Source organism: Mastomys coucha, unplaced genomic scaffold (genome assembly GCF_008632895.1).
Source record: "Mastomys coucha isolate ucsf_1 unplaced genomic scaffold, UCSF_Mcou_1 pScaffold23, whole genome shotgun sequence".
Taxonomy (NCBI): Eukaryota; Metazoa; Chordata; class Mammalia; order Rodentia; family Muridae; genus Mastomys; species Mastomys coucha.
The window spans coordinates 75,762,782-75,773,539 of record NW_022196906.1 but is presented as its reverse complement, the minus strand read 5'-3'; positions in this window follow the sequence as shown (position 1 = coordinate 75,773,539).

Here is a 10,758-nt window from a genome sequence, read left to right as displayed (position 1 = left end):
ATTCTGAAAGTTGATGTTTGATGATTAATTTCACATATCAGTTTACCTGTGGTATGGAATGTCCAATACCAGTTAATTTTATTTCTAAAATGAATGTGGGGGTATTTTAAGAAGCCATGCAATTGGATGCATGTAACGAGTCAGGCAGTTTGCTCTCCTTCAAGTTGATAATCACCATCATTCCACCAATTGAACAGAGCTAAATAGAGAATAAGTGTACGTATTTAAAGCTGAGATCTCAGCCTTCCCTAGATTTAGACTAAGGATTACAAACACCTTCAGTCCTCCTGCTTCACAGGTTTCAAAGTTGGACTGATATCATATAACCAGCTTTGTAATATTTCATGGGGCATTGATGGGACTTATAAAGCTCCATAAAATGCCACATTTGCTGTACAATAAATCTCTTCTTTCTTCTCTTTCTCTCCTCTCTCTCTGTCTCTCTCTCTCTCTCTCTCTCTCTCTCTCTCTCTCTCTCTCACACACACACACACACACATATACTTTAAGACTTTTCCATAATATTCAATGTTTGCATATGGATGAAAGTTCTTTTCACCCTCTGTGATCAGTCTAGACTGAAGATGTAACTTGCAGGAATTCAAACTCTTTCAGATAAGAAGATTTTCATAGATTTTTCTAATGGGTATATGGATGTTCAAATCATTCACTTAAATTTATGAGCAAAAATATTAGAATTTCTCCCTTTCCTTCAAACTTATTCCTTAGGGGACTTCACAACAATTAGAGAAATCAAAGTGGCAATAGGGTGACTGTCTGACACACTCTTTTCCAGGGGATTTGATTCGGTCTGCTTTCTAAGGCTTTGTCACCATGAATAAATTAGGGTTTATGCTTTGACCAAGCAAATTTCTTTAAATTTATTTATTGTTATCCTCATTTCCCTTGGTGGAGTTAAATGAAAGTTTGGAAATTTCAGTGATATCCTGGAACTACAAATTAATTATTTGGATCATAAAAAGTCAAAAGACAAATTTCTATGCAAATATAATTCCAACAGAATGTCATTAAAAAATTAAGGATTTTGGTATGTAAGATAAATATTATAGATTTGAACATGCTTAAAGTATATTATTTAATATAATATTTATTATAAGATTCATTCATTGAAAGCTTCTTAATATTTGTCCTAAACATATACAAACTATTTCAAAATAGAAGACTTAGGATGAAATAAATTGAGGAATATGAGGACACCCCTGAAGCCTGATAGTAGGCATGTTAAAGCAAAACTTTAGACTAGAAAACAAAAACAATATAGAAACACAAAGAAACTGGAATTTGAAGGGAAATTTAGAAGCATTTCAAAACACAGATTGAATACAATTAGAAAATGAGTAGAGAAAGAATAACTATAAAAATCACTTACCAAGTCTAGAATCATTCCTTTGGAGATATAATCTACTCTCGTTGTTTCATACAACATTCCTCTCTATACTTTCATAGCTATGTAAGTATATGGATACATGAGATATAAGTGTATAGACAAGTCTGAAATGGGTAGCAAATACTTCTTAATATTGGTAATTGTGTGCCCCTATTTGTCTTTTAACTAGAGTATACAAATTTTGAAGGTGAGAATTATGATTACTCCTAACTTATTCATTCCTTGTGGAATGATGTATATGATGTTTACTGGAGAAAATTAAACTGCAGTGTTCAACTGTACATTGTCAGTCATTGAAATCCTTAAGAAGACATCTTGCTATAAAGTGTTGTAACCTTGGGGTAACTAATAGATGATGGCATTATGTTCACATGGCAGTATTTCTTCAACTTGATTGCCTTACATAACTGTTGACCTCATTTGTCACCAAGAATTCAAACCTCCTTAGCACTCTTAATTACTTAGGTTTTTTAAAGACTACTGAATCATGTACTTCCTAATTGCAAAATTCTACCACACTCTACTATTTGAGTCATTTGTTAAGCAAAATTGAAGTGGCTCTTGACAGGTTCAAATCTTCTCATAGCTTCTTTGAAATGCTCTTTTGTTCTGTCACAATATCTTCAATGGAGATATGGTGTGCGATATTTACTATTTCTCATTGCCCATTTTCCATACAGTAATTTTTTAACTAGGAGGCATGCTGTTTTCAGGAACTACATGACAATAAACCTCAATGAACCACCCCTATAGCATTCTTTAAAATGTATGGTATTCCCATCTCTACCGATGTTCTAAAATGACTTCAGTCCTTTTCCAACTCTGATTCTGTTTATGCTCTTGTGCTTTCAGTGACATCCTGACATTTCCTCAGCAATAGGTACTCCTTTTTGACAATTAATCACTATGGTTGATGGCCTTTGGTTAATTGTCTCAATTGCTTTTTCCATTGTATCAACCCAATTGCTGCTATGGTCAGCATGTATAATGACTGTTTCATTTAGAAGTAGTTTCCTAGTTTGTATCAAAGGCCTGACAATAACTTTCACTAAATACATTTCTCATGAGCTATCACAGCCAATTAATCTATTCCAAGAAATTTTATTTTGTTTATTATTCTTAACTGTCTACCTATTTGAGATGGTTCAATGGGTGCTATTCATCAAAAGAATGATGATTCAACCTTTAATTTTTCAAAGTAAAGTTAATAAAAAACAATATATATTATACTTTTAGTTATGCTCTATTTGTTGATAATATTTCAAGAGTTCATGTCATTGCAATGAAAAACTATGTTTTAGATTCTTGATTTCTTTGTTTGCTTTTTCTTTTGAGACAGGAATCAGTATGGAAGCCTGATTTACTTAGGACTTGTGATTCTTCTGCCTGTTATTGAGGTACTAAGACTATAGGCTTGCACCATAAGCAATTCAGTTCAGAGTTTTAAAAATAAAATAGAATTAAGAAAGCTTGAAGTTGTTAGACTATCCTTGTCACATATAAATTACATAATAAACCTAAATATTCCATAAAAATCTTCCTGAATCCTTGACATAATTTTTGATAACATTGGTCATTTCAAAAATGTATAAATTTTACATCATTGTTGCAAATCAATCAGCTGTGAAAGTCAGAGTTCATTGTTTAGTTTGAATAACAATTCTATGCCTTAGGTCATTATGCCTACTCTTGTATCAGGATACAATGATTTGATTGTGACAGTTTCATAGGAAATTTTAAGATCAGGAATATGAGAAATTCAATGTTGTCTTTGTGTAAAGATTTACTTGCTAATTCTAGTATTTTATTTCTTTATGAATTTTAAACCCATCTGTCAATTTCAGAGAAAAGGACTTGAAAATTTCAATAGGATTTTTGTTGATTATATAGATCAGCTAAAGAGTGTATTTATCTGTGTATAGCACTTCTGATACACAAACATGGGGTACTAGGATTTTTACTCAGACATTATTTCCTTAAAATTCATGGGAATTAATGCTCAAAACATGTCCACAGCACATATAGATTATATTATTTTGGTACATTTTCAAATGAGTTTTCTTTTTATTGGATATTTTCTTTACTTGCATTTCAAATGTTATCCCCTTTCTCAGACTCCCCTCGGAAACACCCTATCCCATCCCTACTCATCCTGCTTCTATTAGGGTGTTCCCCCACCCACCATCCCATTCCTGCATCCCTGCCCTGGCATTCCCCTACACTGGGGAAACAAGGTTTCACAGGACCAGGGTCCTCTCTTCCCACTGATACCTGACAAGGCCATCCTCTGCTACATATGTGGCTGGAGCCATGGGTCCTTCTAGGTATACTCGTTGGTTGGATTTAGTCCCTGGGAGTTCTGGGGGTATCTGGTTGGTTGATATTGTTGTTATTCCTATGGGGTTGCAAACCATTGCAGTTCCTTCAGTCCTTTCTCTAACTTCTCCATCTTCTTTCAAAAAACCCAAAAGAAGATAGCTACACAAACATAATTCCACCTCTAACAACAAAAATAACATGAAGAAACAATCATTGTTCCTTACTTTCTCTTAACATCAATGAACTCAATATCCCAATTAAAAATATAGACGAAAAGACGGTATACATAAACAGGACCTAGTATTTTGTTACATGTAGGAAATGTACCTCAGTGAAAAAGACAGACACAACCTCAGAGTAAAAGGCTAGAATACAATATTCCAAACAAATGGCCCCAAGAAACATGCTGGAGTAGTCAATCGAATATCAAATAAAATCAATTTTCAACCAAAAGTTATCATAAAAAGATAGAAAGTACACTTCATACTCATCAAAGGAAAAATCTACCAAGATGAGCTCTTAATTCTGAGAATCTATGCTCCAAAGGCAAGGGCACCTAAATTCATAAAGGAAAGTTTACTAAAGCTAAAAGCACACATTGTACCTCCCACTACAATGATAGTGGGAGACTTCAACATCTCACTCTCAGTAATGGACAGATCATGGAAACAGAAACTAAACAGAGATGCAGTGAAACTAACAGAAGTTATGAACCAAGTAGATTTAAGAGTTATCTATAGGACATTTCATCCTAAAACAAAAGAATATACTTTCTTCACAGCACCTCATGGTACCATCTCCAAAATTGACTATAAAATAGAACATAAAACAGGCCTCAACAGATACAAAAATATTGAAATAATCCCATGCATCCTGTCAGATAACCATAGACTAAGGCTGGTCTTCAATAACAACACAAACAACAGAAAGACCACATACACATGGAAGCTGAACAAGGCTCTAATCAAAATGATAACTTGGTCAAGGAAGAAAGAAAGAAATTAAGGACTTTTCAGAATTTAATCAAAATGAAGGCACAACATTCCCAAACTTATAGATCACAATGAAAGCAGTGCTAAGAGAAAAACTCACAGTTCTAAGTGCCTCCAAAAAGAAAGTGGAGAGGGTATGCACTAGCATCTTGACAGCACACCTGAAAGCTCTAGAACAAAAAAGAAGCAAATACACCCAAGAGGAGTAGACAGCAGGATATAGTCAAACTCAGGGTTGAAACCATCCAAGTAGAAACAAAAAGAACTATACAAAAAAAATCAACAAAACCAGGAGCTGGATCTTTGAGAAAATCAACAAGATAGATAAACCATTGACCAGAGGGCATAGAGACAGTATCCAAATTAACAAAAGCAGAAATGAAAAGGAAGATATAACAATAAAGACCAAGGAAATTTAAAAAAATCATCAGATCCACCCCAAAACCTTATATTCAACAAAACTGGAAAATCTAGATGAAATGGACAATTTTCTAGACAGATACCAGGTATCAAAGTTAAATCAGGATCAGATAAACCATATAAAGAGTCTCATAACCTCTAAAGAATTAGAAGCAATCATTAAAAGTTTCCCAAACTTTAAAAAAACAGCCTAGGACCAGATGGGTTTGGTGGATTATTCTAATACACCTTCAAGGAAGACCTAATATCAATAATCTTCAAACTATTCCACAAAATAGAAACAGAAGGAACACTACCTAATTTGTTCTATGAAGCCACAATTATGCTGTTACCAAAGTCACACAAAGACCCAACAAAGAAAGAGAACTTCAGACCAATTTCTCTTATGAATATCGATACAAGAATACTCAATAAAATTCTCACAAACTGAATCCAAGAACACATCAAAACAATCATCCATCATGATCAAGTAGGCTTCATCCTAGGGATGCAGGGATGGTTCAATATATGGAAATCCATCAATATAATCCACTATATAAACAAACTCATAGGGAAAAAAACCACATTCATCTTATTAAATGCTGAGAAAGCATTTGACAAAATTCAAGATCCCTTCATGGTAAAAGTTTTAGAAGATCAGGAATTCAAGGCCCGTACCCGAACATACTAAAAGCAATATACAGCAAACTAGTAGCCAACATCAAATTAATTGAAGCACTCCCACTAAAATCAGGAGCTAAACAAGGCTGCCCACTCTTTCTCTACCTACTCAATATAGTACTAGAAGTCCTAGCCAGAGCAATTAGACAATGAAAGGAAGTCAAGGGGTACAAATTGGAAAGAATGAGTTGTTTTTTCTAATCTCATTTTATATACAATAGTTCACTACTATTATTTAGAAATAGAATTGACTTTTTGTACTAGTCTTCCACCTGTGAATTTGAAGAAATATTTACTAGTTCTAAACTTTTTTTGGAGATTATGTGTTTTCTAAACATAAATAGTGTATCTGTGAAAGTTTTCTTAATCAGTTGTCTTAAGTACAGTTCTCAATATGATATTAAAGAGAAGTAGTGTATGTGTATTTATCACCATCCTGTCAAAGGGAGAAGTCACACAATGTTTCACCATTAATTGTGATGCAAGCTGAGATTTTTTTCACAAAGCAGTTTAACACAATGAGTTTTTCTTTGTGTTTCTATGAAGCTGCAATGACTGCATCAAAGCCTTCTATCTCTAAACAGTTATTTGCTTTTTATTAGTCATCTATTTCAATACCTTGTGTTGCATATATTGCCCATTCTATTGTAAGTCACTTTGTACTTTGTGATTAATTACACCAAATCATAGTCCATTATCTGAGCTGTTACATATATTCTCTTTCCCATTTCTTGATGTTTGCTAACTGTCTTGTTTCCCAGAGCATGCATGGTGTTTTCTTTCCCAGATATGTGTCTTTGAGTTCCTCTAGTGAATTTTTCAATTAATTTATAAACTTTGAAATTTCTGAATTTCTATCATTTTATTTGTTTTTTTTGGCACATCATTGTCAAACTTTTGTGAATATTTGGGCATGGTATTCCTAATCAAGAATTTAATAATAATTCTTAAATGTCTACTTCAAGACATACTTCCTCTGGATATTCTTAGCTAAACAATCTATTAGGTCTGTTTTATCTAAGTAAAAGCAGCACTAATTTCCTGTTTCAATTGCATGCTTCATAATTTTGAAGTGTAAAGTACACATTCAAATTATAATGTATTGCTTCTGAAACTCAGAATGCTCCTCCACAAATCAGTATTGGCTATGCATGTTTATTAATGCTGTGTTTCTCTTTTACTTTTCTGGGCTTTTTTGTTTGTTTGTTTGTTTGTTTTGCTGCTGCAGTTTTCTTTTCATAGTAACTTCTTCATTTATGTAAAGAACTGATACTTTTTTGTGTGTAACACAAAAGACTTGCTGACTCACTTTGGTAGTAGGCTAGATATTGGACAAATGGATGTGCTAATGCTTGAAGACAGAACGTTTCTTTGTTGGAGTCTAGGAGTGTGTGCAAAGGTGCTTTTTTTCTTCAACAGGTACATAATACTCTGCTTCTTTTTGTTCAATGTTTTAAAGCTAACATGTGAGTAATCAAACTCTTTCATGTCTTTCTGGAGCAGATACACAGCCATGGTTGCATGTATGATTTCTTAGGTTTCCAATAATATTCATAACATTTGAAAACTCATTTTAGACATATCTTTATCAAATATTTGCCTTTAGTTGATTAATTAAAAATAGTCTCACTAGCTACAATGGAACTGTGGGCACTTTCAATTTTAAGCAACTTCCTCTTACCTTTTGCAACTAACACCTCTGGATTCACTTTGTTTGTGTAAGGTTTGTTTTAAATCATGTCAAATAACTCCTAAGAGTGAGATTTTTAATCAAACTTCCAGACAGACTCAACATTGACAGCCCTCTGTGGATCGGGCTTTAGTGCATCCTAAATTTGTTTGGTTCCTGTAATGCCTAGTAGACAGTTAGACTTGACAGATACAGTATTTATAAGGTTGTTGGATTTTAAAGCTCTGGAAAGTAATAGGTAAAAACAAAGCAAGTTAAAACAATACAAACTTACAATCTTTTTCTGAATCATTACATTTTTTGATTTTTTTACTACTTGAATTAATTCTGAGAATTCTTCATTTTGTACTTTTATTATAAAAACAGTAATTATGGTAAGTTTTACTAATGTCCTTCTGTATGTTTTACAAAATAAGTCTTATTTAAAGAAGAGTATTTTGATTATTTCTTATGTTCTTTTGCCTCTAAATTATTTTTGTATAGAGCCAATACCATAATGAATTCCTACTTCTATTAAACCAGTGCTAAGTAAAGTAATTGTTTTATTTAACAGTCAAATAATTTATTTAATTATCTCAATATTCTGATTCCTACCAATCATTTAACTTGTTTATGATGAGGAAATGTGTTTCAACATCTTTTAATCTACTAATAATGTTCTTAGTTGTTTTCAAATGTTTATAATTTATATTTTATCAAAATAAACGTATGTCTGACATACTTTTATTTCTCTAGCTCTCAGAATATCTAGAGAAAAATAGTATCTATCATACAAGAACTTTATTTAATGACCTAGACACAATAATATCTGTAAGTAATATCCTTTGATAAACTATTTCATAGGATTAGATCAGTCAATATATATTGTTTCATGAATGACTGAATGAGTGTATTAGTGAATCAACAAAAATGTACAAAAACAAATCCTAGTCTCTTTTCTCTTATAAATAGTTATTTCTAGTGCTTTACTATTTTGTAATAGTTTTTCATTTCATTCTTTGTATAAATAAATATACTAAATTACTGATGCATAAAAGAAACTACCAAGTACGCAAATTGTAAAGTTCACTTAGTAAATCCCAATTTATTATGTGTACTTAATCAGTTGTCTTAAGTACAGTAAAATGCCTAATACATTTAGGCATTTTAATGTCTTAAGACACAACTAGAAAATTATTAATATTGAAATAATCATAAATAAATTATTTTCTGATATGTTTATCCTGTGAATAAAGTAGGTAGTATACCAAACACCTTGACTTTTAAATTTATATTTAATTCATATTAACCATAATCCAAATTGTTGCTTATAAGTAAAGAACTCTGTAATCTGCCTCTTCAAACAGGGTAGCCATTTTATTTGTTGTTCATAAATCATTGTGAAGAATGCCTATCTGGAAAAAAATGTGAATATGTGAAAATAGAATCATTTGCTCTTGTTCTTTTATTCTTGCTTCTGTCTTGTTCTTCCTCTTCCCTTCCCATTCCCTTCCCCCACCCATCTCTTCACATGCTCATGGCCATGGCTGGCCTCTACTTCTCTACTCTCTTTGTCTGCCTTTCTCTGCCTCTACCACCCTCTGAACTCCCATCCCCTTGCCCTGAATACCTGAATAAACTCTATTCTATACTAAAAAAAAAAAAAAAAAAAAAAAAAAAAAAAAAAAAATCATTTGAATTGAAAACAATCCCAGATAGCATAAAAAGGAATCCTGATTCTCTCTTCAAAATATGCTATAATTTATTTATTAGTGTTACAAAATTCTTTTTTCAGAAAATTTGACGTTTCTCTCAGGTACAACAGAGTGATTTAAATATTGGAAAGGCTATAGTGTATGCTCTTCCTCAATTTTTGCAAAATTAGGGTATGGGTTGGTTGGAAAGATTCAATTTAGATTGGGGTAGTGATAAAAATAACTTAAATTATTGTTTGAGGAATAGGAATCATATCAAGTTGCACTTGTTGAAACACATTTTCAATTAGAAATTTTCTTCAGGCCATTCAACTCCTTTTGTCAAAACCTCTTTCATCAAATTTTGTTTTGCATATAATGAGAAAGAGATTAGGTCACATATTCATTTATCTTCTCTCAAGATGGCTATTTTGATATAGGATGGATCCCCAGGTGGGGCAGTCTCTGAATGGCCTTTCCTTCAGTCTCTGCTCCATACTGTCTCCATATTTCCTCCTCTGAGTAATTTTTTTCCTCCTTCTAAGAAGGACTCAAGCATCCACACTTTGGTCTTAGGCTTCATATGGTCTGTGAATTGAATTTTGGGTATTCCAAACTTCTGGGCTAATATCCACTTATCAGTGAGGACATACTATGTGTGTTCTTTTGTGACTGAGTTACCTCACTCAGGATAATATTTTCAAGTTCCATCCATTTGCCTGCAAATTTCATAAAGTCATTGCTTTTAATAGGTGAGTAGTATTCCATTGTGCGAATGTACCACATTTTCTAAATCTATTCCTCTGTTGTGGGACGTCTGGATTGTTTCCATGAAGGGAACAACAGTGTCAACAGGCCAGAAACCTGGAGTTCCTGGGGACTGGACCACCAACCAAAGAATACACAAGAAGGGACCACTGACGCTGGCCAAATATGTGGCAGAGAATGACCTTGTGGGACAACAATGGGAGATGAGGCCCTTGGGCCTGAGGGTATTCGATGCCCCAATGTAGGGAATGCCAGGGTGGGAAGGCAGAGGTGGGTGTGTGGGTGAGGGAGCACTTTCATAGAGGCATGGTTAGGGGGGATTGAATAGGGAGTTTCCAAAGGGGAGACCTGGAAAGGGGAAAACATTTGAAATGTAAATAAAAATTGCAATTAAAAAAAAGATGGCTTTTTCTTAGAAAACACTTTATCATAGTAGTATATATATTTAGATAACCAGTCCCCACATCAGGGCACAGGAACAGATTTCTCCTGTCCTCCACATTTGAGCAGAACTTAACACTGAGGACCGAATTTTGTAGTCATTACTTCATTTATTTAATTTCTTCATTTCTTCATACAATTTGTCATTGTTTGTTACACAAGAATGGAAGTAGAAGTCTTGCTGGAGAGCCAGTTCTACATGGCACACAAACAAGTCAAAGGCTGATTGATGAGTCATAGCACAATTACAACCAGACTCAGAGGAACAATGTGAATGCACACATTAAGAAGTACATCACTTTTTTAATAGGGTTATTTAGTTCTCTGGTGTCTAACTTTTTGAGTTCTTTGTATACATTGGATATTAGCCCTCTATCAGATATAGGG